The sequence below is a fragment of the Prenolepis imparis genome, unplaced genomic scaffold (genome assembly GCF_030444845.1).
Source record: "Prenolepis imparis isolate NDT839.2.m4 unplaced genomic scaffold, iyPreImpa1.0 SCAF_1, whole genome shotgun sequence".
Classification (NCBI taxonomy): Eukaryota; Metazoa; Arthropoda; class Insecta; order Hymenoptera; family Formicidae; genus Prenolepis; species Prenolepis imparis.
In genome coordinates this window covers 16973336-16997718 of record NW_028141159.1, presented here as the reverse complement: position 1 = coordinate 16997718, position 24383 = coordinate 16973336, and the positions used below count along the sequence as shown (strand labels likewise).

The following is a 24383-nucleotide window of genomic DNA, read 5'->3' as shown; positions in this document are numbered from 1 at the left end:
ATAATATACTATCTGGTAAAATACATGTTTTACTTATTATATATAATTTTATTAATTTTATATATAGTACTTTAATACAGTACTTCGCAGAAAAGCTACGTGTCGTTACTGTATTAGCCAAATTCGTCTATTACGTAATCTAATCTAACCGAAAGAGACCGTTGGCTTTTGCTATTCTTAGAGATACAAGTTTAATAGGAGATGACAGACTGGCGTTTCTTAAGGCCATTTAACTTGTAATTCTAACCAACGAGTTATACACGCTTTCAACTCTTTGCCATACGTTTGCCTGTTAAGTATATACAATTCGTTTGGATTTTCTCCTCTGGATGCCATATGACATATATCTATATAGATACGTCGGATCCGCACGTGTCATTGTCGTGTCGCAATGCCAGCGACGTTAGTTGGAAACATAACTTCGTCCAAGAATACAATAAGCGGTCAGAGCATTGTGGAATGTAATTAAGCTAGCGTTGCTGATGGGAGACAGCTAATGTCAAATTACAAGGAACGTTAATGGCCACCACTTTCTCTCTCCCTCCGTAACCCGTTCTCTTTCCGTTTTCTCCCTCGCCTGTCGCTCTTGTCAAACGATTTAGCTGCCACTATATATTCAATCTTGTTACGACTCCTGGCTTCAGTTTAATGCCTTATCGATGAATAATGTGATCGTCATATATATTAAAAGACAAGGTAACAGGAGGAAATAGAAACGGCAGACGACTTAAATACCTTAATCCATTATCCGGTAATTTATGCAACGCTATTTTAAACGACGATTATATTCCAGTAAATCGGTTATTAAATTGCGAGAGAGCCCCATCTTTTTCTACTTTTCCGACGATGGCGATGGAAAGTCCGCGTGCCGATAAACTGTTCTCCGCGGTTCTAAATTATAGCATTTCGGGTCGCGAAAGTTCGGACCGAGTACCAAACATCGCTCGTGGAAAATGTTTTCGATGTTCACGTATGAAGGGATGAAAATCCATGATATATGGTAAATTTTGTCGTTTTACGACTATTGCCAAAGTATAGGAATGCTTGCTTTTTTTCACAAAAAAAGCGAAACGCAATCGTGTTAAAAGCGCGAGCAAAATCGAACACCGTTTATGCATAATTTTAATAGCGAATGTTCTCTAAATGTATTATGCATCTATGTTTTTTCCTCAATTATTTTGAAAATAACTTTTCGATAACTGAAGAGCGTGAGAGTCAATAGATGTATTTTAAACTTTCATGTAGAATGCTCCAGAACTGGCACATAGTGATATTTTTGATGAAAATTAAGGTCGTCTCTTTGCTAAAATTTTCGCAAATATGATACCAAATCAAGTGAAATCGCAAATTTATAAATTCGATTTCTTACTAATAATTTTGAAATATAATTTGATTAAAATAATCTACTTTCAACTAAATGAATTGTATTTTCGTACCTACTTATTTCTGAGCTTAATTCGCTTTCGATTGCCGATAAATCATAATATAAAAGATTAATATCACTGCATGTCACCGATAAAAGTACCAGACTCCAAATATACTACAAGATATGACGTTACGTGCTCATAGCCCTCGAATATCTTGTATTTGGGTATCCTAGGATATTGTACTCGGTTATTCTGCATGCCGCTTCTGCATCACGTGGCATCGGTGCATTATCTCCTTTCCGCACGAGATACGGTATAGTCGCGTAGGAGCGATTAGTCGGCTACTTTATTGTTTAGAGAACCCGCGCACGATGATGCGACAGGGCGAAAGGTCGACGACGCTAAAACCCAAACCCTTTAGTAACTCGAGCTGTCGTTAAAACCATCTGCCCCTCGTGCACCTCGCTTCCTTGACGACAACCCGAATGCTTTCGTCCATAAATGTAACCGAAAACGGTCCAACATAGTTACATCTTATCTTTTTTGCATTTCATTTATATTCGCCAACGAGTTTGTCGATATCTATCAGACAGATCGAATTTTTTAAATACCGTACTATACTGTTATTTATATAGTCTATATATTATTTAAAGTATTATATTTATTTTTTAAGTATTATTTTTGTAGAGAGAAAATAATAAATTAAACAAACTGATCAATATTATCGGCATTTCAAATAGAATCGACACGCGTTTGAAACCACGCAAGACATATTTTATCAACCTTAAATAATCAATCTTCTATATATATTTGAATAAAAATATACAATTCAGCATCGCGATCGTTCGCAAATCTGTTTTCGATAAAATAGAATTTTTCGTTTTCAAGTTCGTCGCGAAATACCTCGCACGATGTGTTACGGAAGTGTCGAATCGTGATGGCGGGGTAAGGAAGAAGATTCAATTGGCGGGAAACAATTTGCAGGCGGACTCGATCGTGACATATTCACCATCCGATCATCCCCTATGGGGCTTGACCCTCGTAATTGAGCCGAGTTTCCTTCCCTATCTCGTGACGCGTACCACGTGTGAGATTAATTTTCCGCCACTCGCCGTAGACTTTCTTTATGGCGAGCACCTCGCAGGCATTCTTAATCAGTCACCGTATCCCGCCCTCCCATCCGAATGAATCTAGGAAATTGCGTCTGCTTTGAGATTCGTCGTCCCTCGCACTTTCTAATCCGATTTATATTTTTTAATTTGTCGCGACTATCGCATTCGTTTTATTAAAAACAATAAATTTTGCAATTGATGTAAAAATTATATTTTCGAGAAAGCGCTTCGCGCGAAAAGTAGAAAGAGAACATGTGGAATATAAAACAGCGATATCTCGTATCAAAAAAAAGAGAAGAAAATTCGATAGCACTGTTCTCGTCAATATAATATAACTTCTTGTCAATGACAGAATTTTTTATTAATATTACATTTTGTCGTATATGTACAGCGTGCTATTTGTCACCGTATCAAGGTAAATAACTCTGCATTCGGGAAGTATTTCTTTTCGGTATCGTATTACATTTTTTTGTATTGATTGCATCTTATTCCGCGTGATGAGCGCCGGTCTATAACAAAAGACAGGAAGCCGGTAGCACCTGGAAACAGTATCGAACGAAATTAAACGAGAGAGAGAGAGAGAGAGAGGTGGAGAGGAGAGAAAAATATATATATCTATATAAAGAGAGGGAAAGAACAAAAATGAGAAAAAGGTAGGCCTCGAAATAATGTACGAGGAACGCGCGGCGGCGTTGAAATCCTTCGACACTTGGACTCTGTCCCACATATGGTTTACACATATATTCCTTTCCCGCGTTCGATCCTCCAGAGTATTACCGGGGCGGATCTTATCGGCTTACCGATCCGCGAATCCTCGCGAAATCGTGAGTTACGGCCGCGCTGGCGTCGCCCTGAACGTATCCGCATCGACTTATTTCCACGCGTTTCTCTCCTCGAGCCTCCTGGAAGGAAGATGCCACGTTTCGGGGAAAAATAGCGTCGCTCGTCGTACGTGTATAAACTACGCCCGCGACGTGTAATGTTAGTATAAAACGTAACGGTGAAACAAAAAGCGAGAGACTAAAGGGGGGGGGGGAGAGAGAGAGAGAAGGGAAAAGGGGATGGAAACAATAAAACGCGAAAGGCGGATCCGAGATCGAGGAAACGGAAGGATCGCGAGGGTGAGATCCGTATACGAAAGACGCGCGCGTTCTCGTTGTAAGTCTCACGTTATATAAACTGCAACAACGTACGAGAGTTTACTGTCTCTTAACACTTTTGGCCGGGGTAAAGACCCGGGCGGAGAATCAAGACAAGCTTGTTTGACGTTAAAACACGGGAGGCGGGATATACAGCGTGTCAAGTACGTAGTTGGTACATACTTCTTGGACGGGCAGAGTTTACTTTGACGCGAGTAACATACCGTGTATATATTGAGTTACATCGATAAAATGCACGCTCAGAGAACTCCATCATCGTGATATATAGCGGATTTGGTACCGAATTTCTTTCTCTCTTTCTCTCTCTCTCTCTTCGCATTTCCGGCGTTGCTCGCGGCGAATAACTCACAACGCGGGAAGTCTTGCCGATAAATTCCTCGCGATTTTCCGAGTTTACCATCTTCCGTGCATTTTTGAGAATACACTCCCGTGTATTCGCTAACGTAGATATTATGCGTCTCGATTGTTCTCGTTGAGTACACACAGAGCGGAAGTTGGGTAAAGTTTTCACCCGTTTACCGAGGGTACCCAGGTGTCTTTGGCCGCTACTCTCGCGGAGAGAACTCTATAAGCTTCGCAAATTGAGAATCACCAAGTTTCCTTTCTAGCTAGTCGGGTATTCCCTCTCTCTCTCCCTCTATCCTTCTCCTTATCCCTATTTATCTATCCCGTCGATGCAACGAAAACTCTCTGATGATGTGCATGAAAGAAATCACCGTCGAGAAACGCGTATTATAATGGTAGAAATAATCGTACTCGCTTTCTCGGGACGATGCGTGCGACATGCGATTTCGCGCAAAGGAGATTTGGCGTGCGAGATTAGCGTAATCGGCGCGTAATCAGCTGGCGAACTCGACGGTTTACACGCAAACTCGCGGCAGCAAGTGTTCATCAGTCGCCATCGATTGGACTTGTCGTGTCGCGGTTAAGTGATATTATACTCTCGATATCTTCGCGATATAGCATATTAGCGGTAAATTAGTTAGGATTTATATATATGCAAGAAAATACGAGCGAGTTGTAAAATGCTTCGAAAGGCAAGAAAAGTCATCGATCACGCGAAACGTCCGACGATTGTTCTTTTTTTTTCTAGCGAAAAATCCGGAACGTGGAGATCGATATACCCTTGTAATTAATATAACAATTTATCGTACGAAAGGCCGTATATATAAAGCCCTTCGACTTACTTTCATAAAAATTCCAGAGCTGTTGGGAAAATATGTAAAAAGTGGGAAGCGGTTTGGAGGGACGGAAGTGAGGGAGAGAGAGAGCGGCGGATATACCGACCCCATATCTAGAGAAAAATGTTATTAAAAGTGCGGCCACGCGCGATTATATATAACGGTCCATGAACCGACTTCGAATGTTGAAAAATATCCCAGCTGCAGCTTCGCCGAATTAAATTATATGCTCATGTCTAAATTCTACTCTCTATATCCGTCGCATCAATGTTTTAATATAAACGTGCTTAGAATTTTCCAGAATTTTCATTTCAAACTGATTACCAATTTAATTAGAGAATATTGCGTTATTCCGGGCTGCATTAACTTTCTATTTGTACATATAGTATACATGATATCGTGTACAAATACGGTGGAATTTACTGAATGCTTTTATTATTATCCCGAGCATCTCTAATTATCGATGATATATCGATTGGCTGTATTCGAGATGTAAAGTTCCTCAACGGCAGGAAGAAAAAGTAATTGAAAAAAAAGATTAAAAGTGGCATAATTATATTCGCGTGTCTTACATCTTACGATGGAAAGTTGCGGACCAGTGGAGTAAAGTAGAATAAATTATGAACATAATGTTTGTCTTACAATTAGCGCAAAACTGCCGTGTGTCGTAAACACATTCGAGATGCGTGTCGGTCATGCAATATAGAATTCGTAAAAATTTCAGATAAATCGCGAGCTTGACACGGTCGCGATAGCAATTGACATTGTCTTCGATTTACGGTAATGACGCTGATAATATCGACAAGATTGCGATCGGTGATCGCGTTATTTAACGAACGTGATAATTAATTTCGAGCTTGACGAGCTTGTCACTCGAGCGCTTTGATATATATAAGCGCGCAAAATTATAATATATATAATATAGCCGTTACGAGACATCAATTTTCTGTCCGTCTCGCGTTTGTTGGCGCCGCTAACTTGGAGCGTATATTACAAACGATCGTGCGTGCAATCTGTTTGTGAAGTTTATCGCCGCCCCTTTCGCGTTCGATGTCCGCTCGACGACAGAAAAAGCAACAGAAGGAGAATTTATATGAAGCCCGCGAACCCTCTTTCGCCTCCACGGTTGTCTCTTTCATCGAGTACTCGCTCTGTTCTCGTCACCTGATTTATCTTGACGAACGCGTCCTCCGAATTCCGTTATACGATTCAACACGATTCAAGAATGTCTCTAATGAATGTTTCGAAAAGGTTTTATCTTCACAACAGAATTTTCCAGGAGATATATTGTCTTTTTAAATAAATTGAAAAATATATAGAATAATTTGTTTAATAGATTTATACGAGGGAAATAAAATGATATTTCACAAAAAAAATGTATAATTTTTTTCCTAGTAGAATTTATTGATATAAAATTATGATGGCAGAAAAATAGCAAAAAACTCTTTTCAAAAAGTAATTTTATTCAAACTCGAAAACCAATATTGATTGTTAATATTTTCTATCATTATCATACACAATAGAGGTAATAAATGACAAAGCGCATTTCTAATCGTCGAGCGTGATGTCGCGATGAATTTTGCTCCTCCTCCGGTTCTTTTCGCGGATGGTTCTGCCACTCTCCCGGAGTTTGGTGAATCTTGTCATACACAATAGACTTCGCCACTTAATCCGTCTCGCGACTAATCCAGTTGGGAAACTTGTCCCGACGCAACTTTGTCTCTCCGCGAAGACGGATAAACGATGCCGGTTGTATCGTAATAAGTGAAAAAAAAAGTTTCGCGTACAGAATGAAAAGTTTCCTTTATTCTTTACCTCGACTTCCCTGTGAAAAGCTGAAGTATCCATTGTAAAAAGAGCAAAGTCCTTCTTCGCTTTTTTAGATCTTGAATGTTACGAGAAATGTGCTATGATTAAAACTACTTATAATTATTCGCGCATATTTTAGGCGCCGCATAAATTTTTTGAAAAATTCTCAAAATTCGACGATATTAATAATATCAGTCAAGACATTAATATTTCTTCCACCATCGTTCGTTATTCACCGCGTTGAAGGACTCTTCGGAAAAGTAATGCTGTAGCGGTGAAAACGCTGAGCCATGGATTCCATAAGTACCGCATGCATTGGGGGAGAAGCAAAGTGCTTAAATCTCGAAGGGTTCTCCGGGCTCTCTCGCGCAATTTCTTTCTCTTTGATTTCCCGCAACGCGTCATCGTCGGCCGAATCTTGACTCGCGTAAAATTCAATCGACTTCCGTGACACGTACACGAAAAAAAAATTTCATCAACGTTACCGTAATGCGATGGATTCGATTTCGCGCGTTGAAAAAAAATATTTTCAGATGAAAAACCTATCAAAAAAAAAAAAAAAAAACTAATTTCACGTTCACACACAGTATTATAAAATTATTAAATATTTGACATTGCTTTGGAGCTTGAAAAAAATTTAGTCACATTTCAGCGCGCATATTTTAAATGTTACAGTCGAGACCGTTTAATATCAATTTTTTAGCGTCGAAAGGGGACCGGAAAGAGTATAGTTTTTTCCTCCAAGATGTCGGAATGGGAATGGGACGCCGCGCCGTAATAAACGAGTAAATAAATACCGTCCAGAGTCTCTCGGTTTCGTCGATTATTCGCAGCGTAAATCGAGATATGATATGCAGCCAGGCCGTTCGAAGGGTGCGAACCAAGAGGAGACGCGTATCTTTCCGCGTGAACACACGCGCGGGAAAAGGCGAATCTCCGTTCCAGGTTCCGTCTGCGCACCGGGGGGTTACACCCGTTAGACTACTTAGTCTAACGAGAATATAATCGATGATATACTACCTCGCGGCTTAATCACGCGAGGAGATAAAACCCTTCTTCCCCTTCCATTCCGAGTCGGTCCTTTATCTCTCAGGTCGGACGGGGATGTGGAGCGAGCGCGCGAGGCTAAATCTAATTCCCGGTCGTGTCATCCTCGTCTCTCGTCCTTTCTTACCCCCGTAGCCGGAACGTCGCTCTCATTATACTCGAGGAGAGACAGGAAGATTTTATTACGTCATCCACAAAGACTCTTTACACGGTACTTTTTTTCTCCTTCCGGCCGGGCCCTCGACCGGTCGTATCTCACCGCGCGATCCATTAAAGAAGAGGAAAGAAAGAAAGAGAGAAAGAACACGCGTGGCGCAATTTCGCAGAATCGCCGCGAGAAATTGTTACGTTTGGAGAATCGCAAAAAGCCCGCGTGTCGTCGACTCGAGAGAGAGAGGTGCCTGGCCCGAAATATGGTCTACCACTCGAACAAGCTCCGCTTGCGACTATTTTTGAAGTTTTCCGTGCATGAAGTAATCGTTTACGTCACACACATATATATATATTTTCTCGAGTGCATAAATATCTCGAACAAATATTGTGCTTGTAAAACGACTTTGCTAATATTTTTATCGCGCAAGACGGTCGAGAAAAATTTCCGAGGAGGATCATATTCGGGTCGGAGTTATATTACGTAATGCCGTTTTTCAATTAATCGTCGCGTTGGTGCGCGAAATAATCTGCTCGCGCGGCAAAACTCTTCTGTCAAGTTTTCAATCAAGGTATCATCGCGCGTCTATATAGGAAATTACATTTTCTCCAGTCTCTTATATAGATACGTGCACGAATTTTATATAACGCGTCGCATAGATGCTGTAAAATTTGATGCTCGTAAAAGAGTATCGTATATATAGGTGTACACATAAATTCCGGCGCGACGAAACAGTCGATTTTTACGAGCAATTTCACGAAGCTTTTCGGCGCTCCCCGCCTTCTTTTCTCTCCTCCTTCTTAAACTCCTCATCTTCTGCTTCTTTCGTACTCTTCGTCGTTCGTAAAAAATAGTTAGATACCGACGTAACCGATCTCTGTTTGCGCTTCGTGAGTTTTCACGGGAATGGCTCTCGGCTTTAACTCGCTTGCCGTAGATTAGGCACGATTTCGCCTCTTCCATTCTCTCCTCCAGCATTTTCGAATACCACTCAACGAATGTAGAGAATTTTTGGTGGTTTTTATTCGCCGCGCCGGATAAAAGGCCAATTGCAAAAGACCGTTTAATTAAATTAACACACGAGTGAATTGTATTCATCACTGTTTCCTTGTCTATTTGGAGACTGCCGGAAATATAGTTTTTCATGCACTAAAAATATCATATTTTTCGTGTTTTATTTTTCGCAATATTGCGTGGTTTTTGACGGGGAACGCATTTAGATATAAATTGACTCAATTCTATTTTAGAAAAGCCTAAAAATGTCAAAAATATCTCGCCCAGCTTTTCCGTATATAAACGCACATTTGCGCGTGCGAGAAAGATTCTATTACAAATTATTAACGCTATCGAATGTCTTTCATATTTCCTGCAAAAAAAAGTATGAATTTCGAAACGATATTGACGGCGCGAAAGACGCGGACCCGTTCGACTTGATCCGAAATTCTCGCACGCCACAGTTTCATTCGCGTTTTCAACAACGTTAATCGATTCTTATTCCGTAATGAAACATTGTTTCAATTATTGAGCTACCATAAAAGCCACTCACGAACGATACGTGCGCGCGTGTCATACGTTTCCCACGACGGGGCGGGGCGGGGCGGGGTACGCAATTTGCATGCTGCTCTGTTGCAGCTTTGTGAGAGAGCGCGTATGTACGTACGTGTACCACGGCGAAGCTTGTGGAACTTGCAGGGCTCGTTGGGCTCGCCGGAGGGCCGCGGGCGGCCGAAAGAGGCGCATACAATGTTCTCGAAATACCGAAAATCACTCACGTTACAAAGCTATCGCGCGCGGACGCGGGTTATTTGTTCCTGGCAAAGTTCCAATTTAGCGTGCCGCTTAGGACTTACCGGTACTTCCGAAAAAAACGTGGCTTTTTTAGGCGAATATGTCCGTGAAAATCGTGTCACAGGGACGCGGCAGAGATACGTCACGTAATAAGTCCGGGGCAATACTCGTTCCGTAATTTCGTATGAAATTCCACAATGATTTTTCATTTGTTACGAAGAAGTTAATAATTACCGTACGCTCTAAGTTCCGAATGGAAACATTTGCGTTTGCAATAAACGCGCCGTAACGATCTATTTTACAGAGCTTTGTTCGAAGCGAACGAGCGAAACGACGTTAACCGTAAGTAGATTACGACAGAATGGAAAAATATTTGTTAGCTCGCGAAAGAGAGGGAAAGGTAGCGTCAAGCGCATCGAAAATCGAAGTCTCTTCACTATGTATACGGGAATGCATCCATCTATTTACCTTGATGCGGTTATCCCGACCGAACGACCGATTCGATCCGATCGATAAATTCGGCCTTTCGGCGACAATGAGCCACGCGGCCGGGAAAAGTGACGATAATTTTTGTGTCATCCATTAAATCGTACAAGCTATCCGGTTCAATCAACCGTGCGAGAAGCCGTCAGGCGCAGGCCTTCCTTTTTCCTCGTCTTTTTTTCTTTTGTTATCGTCATTCCACCCGTCCACCGATATTGGACACATGGTCAAAGACCGTCGTTAGGCCATTGCGATATGAAATATTGCAAGAAAAGTGAGAGAAGGTGGGAGGTGAGAGGAGGAGAGAGAGAGAGAGAGAGAGATTGAGAGAAACCGATATCGACTGACGGAAAAACGCGAAAAACTGCTAGCCAATTTGCGGTCGACTTCGCGAGTGAGAATAATACGGGTCAGCGGATATTTCGAATAGAAATAATGGCTTTTATACCATTTCTTGAGGTGATTCGGCTTACTTCGAGAAATCTTGCACGCGTAGCGGATCAAAGTTTTACGGCTTGTTCATGGGTTTTCGCATTTTGGTATTTTAACACTCCTGGGACGCTCAATTTTTTATAAACGACGCTGTCGTACAAAACGAGCGCCTCTTTTATTTCGCATGCGCGATTCGTTATAAAAAATGCGAACGGGAATGTTCTTTTGGCTAGAAATAGGATTGTGTCCGCCCAAGAGATTATTCGGTTAAATTATTCTGGCATTCGAATCCATTGAATCGTCCAAAAACGATTATTTGTTCCCGCAATGTCGCGTTATATGTGGGATATCAACGAAGCGAATTTTAATGGGCGTTCAATGATCGAGGTGGAAATGAAGATTGTTACGCGTTGTTGAACGGGGTCTGTTACGGAAGACCGTAACTTTTTTTTCGAATAAAAGCAGGGAGAATTTTCTCTTTTTATAGAGAAATTCATTCCGTCATTCCGATGATTAGATATAACAGTCTCTGTTCCATTTTCAAATTAAAAAAATTATATTTACGCGGATAGAAAAATAGATTCGCGATTAATCAATCTTGCACTCTGTATAATTATATTTATATCGGGTTTAATTTTAATTAAAAAGTTGCGCATCGTCGTAAGCTTTAAATAACAACAATTTGAAACGCAAAAGTTGCAATTACAAATACTATTAACGCTGAAAGATGAATTAATAATTTTATTAATGTTGTTTTTTTTTTAATGTGCAAATTTACACCTGTATTCTCGCAATTTGTTTCGCGCAACTTTCGGTGGTGGGGTTACCACCGAAATTAGATATATACCGAGGAATGCTAAACGTAGTAGATAGGTAGATAGGTACATAGCTACATGTATACGCCTGGATATGCAGCACTCGCATCCAGAGCCAATTCCATCTCGGACGGAATTTCTCGACGTAGCCGCAGGTGCTCGTTTTTCCGCGGCGCCGCAACTTATATTAACCTCGCCGGAAGCAGACCTTTTGCTGCGGGTCTCAGCTTTTCGCTAGATTAATTTCTGTATAACCGGCCGATATATAAATCTCCCAATCTATCTATCAGGGAAATCGAGTATTATGCGAAGATTAGTCGCGACAAAGACACTGAACATTATCGAAATGTCAGTCGACAGACACGACATTCGTATGTTTAAAAATTTTGAAAATATTATGTAGAAGAAGAAAAATCACACAAACGAGTCTTTTCTTAAAACTGATCGTTAACTCGTTACTCTATTATACAGAGCGTTTAATGTAAAAAAAAATTAGCTGAATTAAGAACCTGAAATATATATGTACGTGTAGATGAAAGATTATTGAATTTATAGCCATACTTCCAAGAATTTTCTAAAGGATTAATATAATATCGAGACGACGCGTATTTTTAACAGTTATTACGCCTGAACTAAACTACTTTATCCGACAGAGACCGATTTCCCCGTCGTTCTAATAATGTTCGTGAAATCGGGCGAGAATACTCGTTGTTCTTCTCTCTTCTTTCGCCAGTTTCGCGGGAACTCTCGACGTTCTTTTATTTTTTCCGGTGTGATGACTTTTCGTGGTAGGTGAATTACACGCCTGTCGGACGCAGTGCCACGGTTCGCCACACGACGCCGATGGAGAGATCTCGCAAACCGGACCAGTCGTGACAAAACCGCAAAAAGAAAGCAAGAAAAACCGTAACGGCAGTTTGTCGCTTAACGCGGAATTAACGAAATCGAGCGCGATAAAATATTGATGTCCATTAATCTTTTCACGAATTGCTAAACCTTTATTGTACATTTGATTACTTCACGTAAATTCGAAATAATTCGAGTTCTTGAGTTATGGAGAGAAAATCTTAATAATTTATTTCGAATAATGTCATGATAGCAATATCTTTAGATGACATTTATATAGATGGAAAAAAGCGTTTATTCTATTAATTATCTGAAACTGATAATAGAAATGAAATAGTAGAAAACCAGATATATCGATAAAATACTTATGAAAGAATATTCCTATAATTGTATATTAACGGAGTATATCGAATATCTTAACGATTTTTTGAAAATATAATTATTAAATGCTTTGGATTTAGCTTTCTCTGTAAAGGTTTTTATTCCTTACAATTTAATTTCGATATGAACTTTCGAGAATATAATTTCGGGATATATACGAGATGATGTTTGTCGCTGACGGGAAGCAAGGATATGGATGTTCCCGGATCGTCGCGCTTATGCGAGAGAGGAAGATAAGAAGGGCTCTTCGTAAGTGGAACGAGCGCGCTCGCATCACGAGATTAAAGACATCGGTCTGGAGTAGACAGTCTTTTAAAATAACCGCGCGTCCGCGTGTAATTTGCAAGGGGAGCGGACGGGACGTGCCCGTCGCTGTCTGCGCGTTTTGCAAGTCGCGTTCGGATTGAAATGCTCGGCACGCAGCCTTGTCGACAAAGTCGTTCATCGGGCCGGAAGGGAACAGCCCGATTCCGGCAGTTCGTCGCGCTCGCGTCGCAAAGCCACGCGAAAGCAATTTTTATATTAAAGCGGTCGCCATTATCGGCAGAAATGCGTTGCATCGCAAGAATCCCTGCAATCTTATTTATCAAGCTGACTGATATTCCCCTTTTATTTTATATTTCCCTTACATATGACGTCCCGAGGAACTTTAAATGTAAACTCACTCGTACATTTTTCTTTGCCTTAGCGGAGATTTCTCTCTTTTTCCCTCTCATACAGAGATGTGATTTTAATTTAATTTTTTTTTTCTATTAATTTAACATTTTGCTATTAGTATCTTTTTTCTTTTCAATGTGACAGACGAGCGTTGACTACAGGTGCGGGCGCGAATTTAGAGAGGGCTTCCGAACATGGCGCAAAGTCTCTCGGTTGTTTCGTACCACGTGTCGTTTTCTCTTTCCATCCCCGCCGAAATGGTGGCGTGCAGTTTACAGCCCCGTGCCTCATGTAGATGCATGTTTATTGCCGCATTAGTAGCGAGCGGCGAGTAGGAGGGGTTAAAGCTGCCACGCATACACACACATATACACAAACACGTGTACATATATGTACTTTCCGTCCAAAGGTGCCTAGGGTTGGATTCTGTTGGTTTACCGGAGGATTCTGTACTCTCTCCTTCTCCGCGAAATATCCTGTCTCGAGGATCTGCTCGTCGTTCGCGTTTTCGCATTACCGGAAACAACCGAGATCCCCTAGGCTTGAACTTCCTCCGCGTTCCCTTTCTCTGCCCATTCTTCCTTCTCTTTTTCACGACACAACATTTCGATTTTCGTAAAAATAAACAATATTATGAAGCATCTCGATCGATAGATTTCGGCAAACTATATCAAAATGCGCTTGTTTTCTTATAATATTATTCAGTTATGCAAAGACTCTCTCTTTCTCTTTTTGCATAGCTTTCACAAAATGAAAACAGTGAAATTCTTTCCTCAAAGAATTTTGCTATTCAAATACATTATTGTTGATTCGCAACATACTTTGAATAACAAGAATAGGAAATCTACGAATAATTGTTTTAAGAGAATAAACTATTGTTTCTTGAAGAAATGCACAATTCAATCGCACTCTCGAAATTTAAAGCGAGAGTATATTTAACGGAGCAAAATTATTCAAGTCTATCGGGCAATTATTAAATAAAAATCTCTGAATCTGAAGAGAATCTCAAAATCTGCTTCAAAACGCCTTAAAATATTTGTATAATCACATTTCACATGCAGCGTTTCGTTATGCCGTTTGCGTACGAGAATAAAGTTAAAATTATATCCAATTTTTCGACCTCAAAACTCGACCTCCATTTTTTATGCACTCAGCACTCATCACATATGCGAGTGCGACGACGCAATTTTCATGAAAACGGTAAAATGATTCTCGAGGGCAGCGACGCGCAAAATGACGCACGTCGCTGCTCGTCGATTAGTAGAGCCGAGAGAGGACGAATGCGGGAGGCGAGAGTAAAAGGACCACATCGGCGGCGCGAGTATATTATTCCGTAATGGCGAAACGATTAGTCAGATCACCCTACGTAGCAGCGCTGACAGTTGCACGCGCAACCTGCACATGATTAATAATCATGCTCGGCGGACGCCGTTATCGGCCCGCGACCGTTATCGCTTATCTTCCGCTTATCTGCTCGCGCTCACGACCTTTGACGCGCTCGACCACGCTCGCCATTGTCGAAAATTAAATCCGTAAGGAAGGAGGAAATTGGAGGTGAGGAAGAATTGCGACTGAGAATTTATTCAAATCACGTACGCGCCTCTATGCCTGTCGGATAGCCAAAATTTAGCGATCTGATTTCCTGACCTGCGTGTCGTCGTTTTATAAACGCGAAGGTAAATCGGTCGCGAATTTTGTGATTAATGGATCGCGAGATTTATTTTCTATGACACGCGCGTCGATCGAGGAATATTTGTCCTCGACCAAACGAGTGATCTCGAGATGAAACGTACTTGATTAAATTAACAAGTGACAATGCGTCTAATCTCGCGAGAGAAAGGATCTTAAATGGGGACAGTTGATTAAAATTCTCCGGTAGGAAAAAATCGCTGCGACTGATTGTACTTTAATACGGTGGTGCGTGATGGACACAGCCGCGATGCGTGCTACATCACCGCGACGGCATGTGCAGCACATTTTTCGAGACAGAGCAGGGAAGAGGAGGCGACCGGGGGAATGGGAGGAAGAAGGGTGGGTGGGTGGGGCAAGGGATGAATTATTCGTTGTCTCTTGCACTCTGCACCCTCGGACACTGACGCCGCGTTATCCTGTCTACCGTGTCGACCCTCTGCCGCTGACAGTGTCATCCATAATGTCCGCAACGAGCGCGAGTGACATTTGCACCCTCGACGTTCTTTCCACGAAAGAATTTCACCTCGCCCTCCCTTCCGGAGGAGGAACTTTACGCCGACGTTCTTTCGCCCCGCGAAAATTACTTTAGCTCTCATTCAGTGTAAGAATAATTAGGGCGAGATGTTTGGAGTTTGGATTAAATAAACTTGAGTCTGCCATTTGCTGTTTTTCCTTCCAGATTGTAATTCTCTCATCGATAATATAGATGGAGGAGGAAATTGATGAATCAAAGTTAACTCTACACACATACACATAAACGATATTAATGTAGCCGATTCGACGTCGCCTAAGTGCGGCTCTTTCCGATATTCCTCTCTCAGTCGAGAGAAACTTTCCAAGAGTTACTGGCCGAAACGTCGATATTATCCTACAGTGTTAAAATATATATCGCGGACGGTGGATTCATACGAAAATACAGCCTCACCCTCCCCTCTCTCCCCCTCTTTTCGCACGCGTATAGAACGCGCGTTCCGACGACCACGAAATATCTCAGCACGGCGGCGGCCGTGGCGCTAATTAATTGGCTCGTAAATTAACGCGGCAACAATACCCGGACGCGGGCGGGTTCCTGTACCACCGAATCACGGAATTACCGGCACGCGTTGCGTACGTAAGAATATGCGTGATGTATGCGGTATTCAGGTGGTCGCCCTTTCTCTCTCGATCCCTCTCTCTCTCTGTCTCTGTTTTACGCTCGCCAAAATCCTCGCGCGTTTCGCTCTCGTCTCTCATCTTGCATCTTCGGGAGAATTTTAACGCCGCCGGTCGGAATGCGCTTTATATAATATACGGGAGGGACAAATGTGATATCGAAAGCGGGTCCGCTTTATTATAATAGCGAGCTTCTTCGAAATAGCGCGCGGAGAATAAAAACGCGAAATTCCTGCGAGAGATGCGATTTCCGTCACGTCTGCCAGGAGGAAAGAAAGACGTAAATTTGATCTTCGCGAGTTTTCAAAAATAACACGCTTGTTCACGCGCGCTTCGGCATTTTTTTCCTATACACGGCGAGCGTCGTATAGAAGTTATATGTATATAAAAGCAGGTCGCGCGAAGGGTTACAAATTGAGTGCACCTGTTGCAACAACGCGGCAACTTATGTACACGCCTCGTAGGGTACTTCACACGGTCGTCAAGCCAGAGAGAGTATTCACCTTTATTGCACTATTGTGCGCTTGGAAGATCGTCTAGAAAATCTCTCGCAAAAAAAGAAGAAAATTACGTCGCGTATCGAGCGTCTTTCGACGAAACACTTCCGGTACAGATTGGTACTGCTAAAAGAAAATGTTGATTATTTAATCTAATGATGTAGAAACGAAACTCACATCCTCTCTTTTATTTTTCTAGATATTTGCGATAAAATTGAAAATTCTCGCACATGCAAGTTTAAACAAACTTTTCTCATTTTTAGAAATTTAATTAATTGAAATTTATTTTTACTGTTGCCTTTTTTTACAAACTCAGGTATTAAAAGGGCTAGTAAGAGCCAGGTACAGATATTAGATGCGACAAAATTATTTTTAAATTCCTCTATACTATTTGCAAAATACTCATTTGATTTTTACTAGCCTCTAGCTACCCTTTTCATACCTGAATGTATTTGTACAATATTTATATATCAAAGCTTTTCAATTTATTATTTTGTTACGTACCTTATATGTGAAAACGTCACGCAGTAAGATACGAAGTAAGGTCGCACTCCTAAATACAGTTTTAGAATTGAAAAGAACATGAATTTCGCTCTCGTATATCTGATTCCCGAGTTTCGCATTTTACTATAAATTTCACTCATATTTTCTAGAGGAAGTTAAATATTAATTTCCTTTATAAAATATAGCGAAGTATCCGCGGGTCATTCGCGCGCATCGATCGTGCCCCGTCCGTCGACATCGCGTTTTTTCCGAGCTTTTTTTTTTTGTCAGCGATCGTTAAGTGCGTATCCATCGGGCGACAGATAAGCCTTTTAACACTTGGCGAGACTCGGCGCCTATATAATATCGCACGCACACGCGTCCAACATTCGCGAGCGGCGGTTTATTGAGTGGAAGACCGATAACGGCAGCGAGAAGCCGCCCTCGACGCAACATCGCGCTGCAACGACGAAATGCATCCGCGATAACGGCGAATAATCGGGAATACGGACATGGCACGTATAGGGATGTTATTGGCGTGTGGTCGACGTTGCGTCGAGAGAAACGACGTATTCCGGGGATGGAAAGGAGAAGAGGGAGAGATGAAATTTCTCGATGACGATTGGCTGCAATTTTGCTCGACGCGCTCCGACCGCTGTAAATTGCAGCTGCGTTTTCTTGGAATTTGTAAATGGTTTCGCTTCGCGTTGTCTGTCGTGCAAAAAGAACAAAAAAAGAACGACGAATGCAAACTGTAAGGGAAAAATACAGTCGGAAAGGGAAAAATATCATCGTGATGCGCAAGAGGTGTCGCAATTCTCGGAAAAATAAACCGTCGTCATTTGTAACGCTTGTGACGCGGGGAATCGGAAAAGCGTTGATGCATCATCTCCGTTTTTCTTATTTATACGGCCACGATGACGGCGTCGACGACGAGACGTGCCAAACCGGTCGGTCGGCCTCTTCTCCCAGTTTCACTACTTAACGTTTCACGTGTTTGGCAGCGTTGAAACGTTCGCGCTTATCTTCGCGGTCGCGTTTTATCTATTTCTCTCTGTACGCGAGTCCAAAGGTGCGTTCCGTTTCACACATATGCGCGCATTTTCTATAGTAAACGTAACGTGTACTATAGGTAAATGCGCGCATATGCGTGAAACGGAACGTATCCCAAGTCGCATTCCTCTCTCAGCAAGCAACGAATGAGTTTGTTGTGTTGCGTGAAGCTGCCGACGTCGTGTTGCACATCGTTGGCAGCTAGACGGAGACGGCGAGCAAATCGATGCTCGCGCATTGATTTATTAATACGGTATACGCACGCCATGTGGTAACGTCATACTCGTTCAGTATATTGATATACAGACTGTCCGCCAATAGGTGCGGAAACTGAAATAATTTTTTTCTTTTCTCGTATCTCTCTCTGAATCTGATCTTCGATCTTACCTCGAAAATTTTCTCTTTCGAATAAAAATGTATTATACATATATATATGTAGTTTTTTCGAATTATAGAATTTTCTATTGGCATTTGCCTGAGATTAAGTAAGGGGGGATTTTTTGGCATCATTGAAATTCGTCAAAATTCCCACCTCAATTTATTGCAACTCGTTAATTATACATACAAGAATATGATGTATAGCCGACCTCAAAACGCGCTATTTTTCGAGCTTGGAGAGCTCCGTGGCGTACGCTTGTAATAGCTTTTGTAACTTGGCAACAACATGGATCAAAATTCGAGCGCGACAGCACGCGGCAGGCGGTAGACAGGGTATAGATAAGAAACCCGAGAGCAACGTTATCAAATAAAGGGTTAAGTAGTTGTGGCGTCTTCTCTTGAAGGGGTAGGAAAGGGGGTGCGTCTTCAGCAGCAGCAGCTACACAAGGGAACCTCTCGCGACTGTATCGGTTTGCGGTCGGGCCCATTAGCGTGACGTCGATGTGCATCGTCTACATAAATACCCGGCGACGTTTTGCGGCCCGTTACCCACCGGTTGCCACTTTGTAGCAAAGCGAGCGAGCGAGCGAGCGGACGTGTGAGACAAGCGAGAGTACGCACGCGAAAGCGTTGGGCGCAAGCGCGCCAACGTAACGTTATATCATTCTCGACGGAGTAACGAGGGGTGGGTGGATGGGTGAGGGAGGCTTTATACATACTCTCTATCGAGAGGGGGTCTCCAGCACTCCACCCCCGGGCTCTCACTCCAGCACCAGGCTCCATGTGGCGCCTGAGCGCAACGCCGGTGGGGGTAGAGCTCTCTCTCTCTCTCTCTCTCTCTCTCTATCTCCTCTTCCGTGGGACACCCTCGGCGACGACGATGATGTCAAACTCAGTCGCGAGCCGAATATCGTGTCGCTCGTGCGCGCTTGTAGTTTCGTGTGACGTGACGTCGCGCGTTATCATCGTATCGCGCGGGCGATACGATAAGACGAAAGATAAGAACGCTGTTAGAGACAGAGAGAGAGAGAGGGAGAAAGAGGCACGTCAGAGATTCATCTCTCATCCTTTATAGATTCTCGTCTCTTTTTTCTTTTTCTTTTGTTTTGCGATCGTTGGTCTCTCTTGCGACCGGGCAGAATGGAAGGGAATAAAAATCGTTATATATTCTTATGAACGCGATTTTCTCGCGGTATCTCGATATTGTACATCGCGATTTCCTCGTGTACGTGTGTGTATGTATACATATAACGCTTTCGCGATACCTTACTCACGCGGTTAGTCGCGAGTATTCGGAAACTTCGAAGTATCCGATATCGATGATCCAGCTCCGAGACGCTGAATTCTCGACGAGAAAACGCTTTCGTCCTTTTCCAATCTCGCGAACCGGGGGATATATATATATATACGGAAGATTCGTATACGTGCGTGAGCCCGAAATCGATAACCTGTGGGGGCAGACACACGAAACGTTCTGGCAGACGCGACGCGACGCGACGCCACGAGTCGCGACATCGGATTGTTGTACGTATACGTTTAGCCCTTAAATTTCTAATGAGAATTCCAATATTGAGCAGATATCAAGAGGAGATGAAACATGGAAGAATATTTATGTATTTCTCCCTCTCTCTTTCTCTCTCTCTCTCTCTCTGCCCTCGTGTATATTTCAGATTTCAAATAAAGATTATATTTCTCCCTATTTTACATTTTACATACATCTATTTCACAAGCGATTATACAATAATTAATATACTGAAATACGCGGTTACGCGTATTTATTTATATTAATTAATTTTATATTATTTTATTTCATGCATTAATTATTTATATTAATTAACTTTGCATTAGCTGTGTACCGTTATTCCAGAATTGAGCGACATTGTTTCGGAAATTATGTATACGACAGATTATTACGAATCTAAGGGTCAAACGCGCAATTTTATCGATATAACGTTTTCCTTTTGATCGATTAACGCGAAATTGCTGTATCGCTATGCAACATGTAATTATGCAAGGGCTAAATATAGACGCAAAAATCAACTTTGCAGTCCGACACTAGAACACTATGCAAATCTCGATTTCGTGTTGTGACATGCTAAATTGCCTCCGGTTTTTGTTGTTGCACCGTTGTAAGAGAGAATGAGTCACGTGTTCCGATCGATATAGGCTAACGAAGTTTGCACGTGCAACGATCATTTAGAATTTAGATCATAAAGATCCGATTTATGTGCCGAATAAATAGAAAAGCGGAAATACGGGCGAAACGAGGAAGATAACAGAAAGGCGTGATTTCCCAGGAATGCGTACAGCGATCGTGAATATCGGTCCGCATAACTGAGGTTCACGAGAGAGAGAGAGAGAGAGAAGCATGCGACGTGTACAGCGCATACAGAGAGATCGTAACCCGGGTGCAATCCCAGTTGCTCCGATGCATCTTGGCGCTCCGAGAGTCGCCACCACGATCACGTTGTTCCAACATTCTATCATCTCTATGTAGGTATATAATAAAACGTACATAAGCCACTCGTATATTAATGCGCGCGCATATGTGGACCTTTGAAAGGAGATTCAATTTTATAACGTGTAATTGTTTGATTGTCGTTTGCCGCACGTTTCATGCATTTAAAAAATTTTTATAGAGAATATATATATATATATAATATAAAAAATTTATTTTTATTTGTATAAAAAGTCACGGCTTTTATCTGGCAGCTAAAAATAAATTTTTATATTGTGAGAGACGAGCTAATGAAATGTCGTTCTCTCTTGCCGCTTCGATTGATCGGGAGAAGCTTTGGTGCATTCTGTATTTCCGATTAAGGAAGTGTATCCTCCGTTGGGACGGACGTGTCTTATTGGATTGGTTTGCGCGTACACACAGACCGGCGGAATCGCGGGACACACGAAGACGAGATGATAGTTATTTCGAATCCGATCGGTGGTGCTTTGCCCGCCGAACCGGCGAAACAGACTGGACCAGATGTTGTCTAAATCCGTACCATCCGCCGACATGGATCCTTTCCCCTTGCCTTCCTCCTCCTTTGCGTTTCTTGGTACCACCGTGCACAACGCCATTTTCTATCCCTACTACTATTACTACTACTACCACTGTTACTACTATACTGATGGCTGTCACCGTCAAAACATATCCAAAGATCCTTCTATCTAAACTAAGATGTGTATCGACAAAACACATTTCAAGATTTTTATAGGGCAAGAGAATAGAGGAACTTCTTTACAACTTTATATCCATTTTGTCATCTTTTGTTTCACGTTTTATTTTTTCAAATTGCGCAAAACACAAAGTAATATAAAAATATTTCGATCGTACGAATACTGATCTATCGCGCTTCATCTTGTTGCTTATTCGCATTTGCAATGTAAAACCGCGCGCATGCGGTGACGATGGACAGCGCGTGTATTTCTGGCGGAACGTTAAGTGGCATAAGAAGTATTTCTTAAAGCGGTTGAGAGAGAGAGAGAGAGAGCGCTCTGTACTTTCTGCACCTCGAAAAGGTTGAATTTCTATAGGGATTCGAAAGGTTGTGTGTGTGAATCGATGATTCTTTATATATCCCTCTATATATCCCTCGAAATTCTTATAGTCTCTTTTAAAGGGAAGGGAAATTATATACGTCTCTTTAAGGGAAGAGAAACTGTACACTGAAATTACGATAATCGTTATTGACATATCGTATATGTCGTTATTTTTCATCGAAAGAATTTAGGTGACGTGTATGTCAAACCTTTGCATTTCAGTTTAGCGTCATGGACCGATAACGAGCTAAAAGGATCGTTTATTTAGATTTAGACAATCCATTAGATGGAATTTTTTTGAAAGATTTTATCGATTTTTTAAAAATATTTATCGACGCGCATGGTGCGAATAACAAGGAAGTGATTCGATATGATGTTCATTCAATTTGTGAATTTTTTTTTTTTTTTTTACACTTGCGCATGCAAATTGTCACTCGCCTCTTATTCCCCTTGTTCAATTATCATTTATCTTACGTCGAAAGACGGACCTTGTTAAAGCTTAGATAGAACAAAGAGTAATGAAAGGCTCGCTGCAATTTCGTTTCCTAGGTATTTATATGTGCATGCAAGGCCGCCAACCCCGGGCCGAATCTTGGCGATGCCAACTCGAGAGACGATCTATTGCCGTTTTGATATTTTACCGATAAAATCGGCCGAATGAAACGTTTAAGTTTTTGGTTTGTTACACAGAACGACAAAGCACTTTACGCGTTACACGAGATTAATATAAAAATCATTTAAAATTCGCTGATATAACAGCAAAGAGTTGTAGTTCATAATGCACAAAATATGAATATATTTAAATTATAAAGAAATATTCACAATAATTAATACATTAAACAATAATTATTATTCTCAATTAAATTTATTATTTACTTTTTAAATAGATGTTTAATATGAAAGTTCGTAAATCCCGAAAAAAATATTTTTTTAATAAATAAACTTTGTAAAATATAATGAACAAGAATTTAATTGTTATGTAAATAATATAGATAATATCATAAATCTTAAACACAATATGTTGAAGTAATTTATACATATTTACATAAAATTATTATATGATAAATATATTATACTATAAATATTTGGGGTTTATTATAAATATTTTATGCTTTATGTATATTTTATAATTTAAATTATGGCAATATATATATTATAAAAACCTAGAATATATTTTACATATATTATATTACGTAATGATGTAAAATGGATCATTACCGCAGGAATACCGAGTAATTAATTTCACAAATAATAAACTGAATAAATTATTAATTGCTTACCTTACGGTTTCTCCATCATCGTTCGTTGCTTCTTCGATATCTTTTCTCTTGTTTTTCTCTTCATTCTTTGAGCTTTTTTTGTTTTGAGCACTCGACACTCACTTGCGAAAACACAATTAATTATGATCGCGCACTAATTAGCAGAATATGGCACTTTGCCACTGCATTATTGATGATATTGATCACACATGACTCGAATCTTATTATACATTACGATGGCGAATTATAATCGCTACAAAGCTACAATTCACACGAAATTCACGCGTCATTCGCCGCGACTTTCGTTATTAATAAATAATAAAAATTCGCCCGTAAAGATCTCAATAAAACGATAATTTGCAACTTCTATTTCCTGTTGTCTCGATTTCTATTGAAAATATATATGCATTGTACGAAATACGTCACACTTTGATGCTTACTGCGAATTAGTCGCGGGAATTAATTAATCATGTCGATAGATAAACGGAGCTCAACATGCCTATCACTTCGTCGCTCGAGTCTCTCCGTTCGAATGACAACAAAACCAAGGCACGTCAACAAAAGCGCGCTAATATTTACGAAGATCGGATATCGTATAACAATTATTCATCGTTTGCATAAAATATTTAAATATAATTTTACATAACACAAATTTATGCAATATCCTATTTTCTTTGAATTTTAAATTGATTATTAATAAACGATAGACGACTTCATGTATGATTGCAAAAATATTATAGGCAAATTACCTTTAAATCGGCGAAATATTTAAAACGCGTTACTGTCGCTTCGATTGTCTACTTCAAATGACTATATCGGCAGAAATACTTGTTTTAAAAAAAAGTCATTGTCGCGGTATCTTTATGGATCGCGAGAGTGAATCGCTCTGGATGATAAACTCCAATTGTACAAACAACAGCGCCACAAAAAACAAGCATCGGATTTTCCGATATATTGTTGTTAATGTTACGTCTCGTTGTCATTCGCTTGGCGAGACTCAAGGAGACAGGTCATGGCTCGATATGTTGTCACATTAACTTTTGAAATACGATCATGACAAGTATGTATCAGGAGACATCGAACGCGATCATTCTTCACGAACA

The 24383-nt window shown here is 40.9% G+C and overlaps 1 protein-coding gene across 6 annotated transcripts in view; it reads left to right on the top strand.

Annotated features, from left to right (window-relative positions):
* Msi (RNA-binding protein musashi) overlaps window positions 1–24383 on the top strand; it is a 96355-nt gene that overhangs the window by 5491 nt on the left and 66481 nt on the right. The window contains exons 1-2 of one of the 6 annotated variants that reach the window (XM_083033044.1): window positions 19387–19526; window positions 20782–20977. The exons of 1 other annotated variant lie outside the window; for it this stretch is intronic. The gene's annotated coding sequence lies outside the window, so the exon portion shown is untranslated. Of the gene's footprint in view, window positions 1–19386; window positions 20009–20684; window positions 20978–24383 lie in introns of those variants that run through there. 4 more of the 6 variants (XM_083033027.1, XM_083033035.1, XM_083033017.1 and 1 more) reach the window with 4 other exon arrangements.